This window comes from Tenrec ecaudatus, chromosome 15 (genome assembly GCF_050624435.1).
Source record: "Tenrec ecaudatus isolate mTenEca1 chromosome 15, mTenEca1.hap1, whole genome shotgun sequence".
Lineage (NCBI taxonomy): Eukaryota > Metazoa > Chordata > Mammalia > Afrosoricida > Tenrecidae > Tenrec > Tenrec ecaudatus.
The window spans coordinates 20,348,689-20,349,955 of record NC_134544.1 but is presented as its reverse complement, the minus strand read 5'-3'; the positions used below and the strand labels follow the sequence as shown (position 1 = coordinate 20,349,955).

General features: G+C 45.3%; 1 pseudogene; it reads left to right on the top strand.

The window, feature by feature from the left end:
* Positions 1-277: 277 nt before the first annotated feature.
* On the top strand, positions 278-784 carry LOC142427972 (large ribosomal subunit protein eL18-like; annotated as a pseudogene).
* Positions 785-1,267: the final 483 nt, after the last annotated feature.

Here is a 1,267-nt window from a genome sequence, read left to right as displayed (position 1 = left end):
GTCGGACAATTTAAGACATGACAAAATAATAATAATTTACAAATTTTCAAGGGTTCGTGAGGGAGTGGTGAGCTGGGAGGGAGGGGAAAATGAGGAGCTGATGCCAAGACCTCAAGTAGAAAAAAAATGTTTTGAGAATGATGATGGCAAAAAAATGTACAAATGTGCTTGACACAATGGATGGATATATGGATTGTGATAAGAGTTGTACGAACCCCTAATAAAATGATTTTTAAAAAATGCTGTTTCCAGACCTGGCAGAGCAGGAGGTGCCATCATGGGAGTTGACATCCGCCACAACAAGGACCGAAAGGTTCATTGCAAGGAACCCGAGAGCCAGGACATCGACCTGCGCATCCTGGTCAAGCTATGCAGGTGTCTGGCCCGGCGAACCCACTCCACCTTCAACCAGGTTGTGCTGAAAAGGCAGTGCATGAGCGCACCAACTGGCGCCGCCCCTGTCCCTCTCTCAGATGATCGGGTAGATGAAGCATCCTGGCCAACAGCTGTGCTCGTGGGGACCATAACGGATGGGTGCAAGCGGTGCCCGAGCTGAAGTTGTGTGCCCTGCGAGTGAGCAGCCGGGTCCAAAGCTGCATTCTCAAGGCTGGGGGAAAGATCCTCACCTTTGCCAGCTGGCCCTGGACTCCCCCAGGGGCTGTGGCACTGCCCTGCTGTCTGCTCCACGCAAAGGCCGCGAGGTGTACAGGCACATGTCCGCTCCAAGGGCCGGAAGTTCGAGCATGCCAGAGGCCGATGTGCCAGCGGAAGCTACAAAAACTAACCCAACGCCGCATCCTGTTATCAGAACATTTTGGATGTTCACTGAAAAAAAAAAAAAAAAAGGTTGCTTTGAGTAGAAACTAACATGATGGTTGTGTGTTAATGACTTTGTGTCTATTGCTGTCCTTTGTCTCCTAGTTCTTTCCTCTACTTCCTCTTGTCCCACTGTCATGTTTGGCCTTCATTCAGAAATGCCTTTGTAGGGAAGATTTTTATGACATTTTCCATTTCTTGTTTTGTAAAGGTTCACTTAAATTTTGGGTCTCTCTATTAGTTTGGGTAGGTTGTGCCTTTAGGAATTTGTCCATTTCATTTATGCTTTGGTGTGCTTTTGTTATCCCATTTTTACATGTGTTTGTATTTGGTTGATTGCTGGTGGTGCGTCTTTTATTTATTAGTTGTGCTTTCTTTTAATTTTATTTTAAACAGTTTTATTGGCATATAATTCACAAATCATATAATTCAATAGTTCATATTAGAAGGA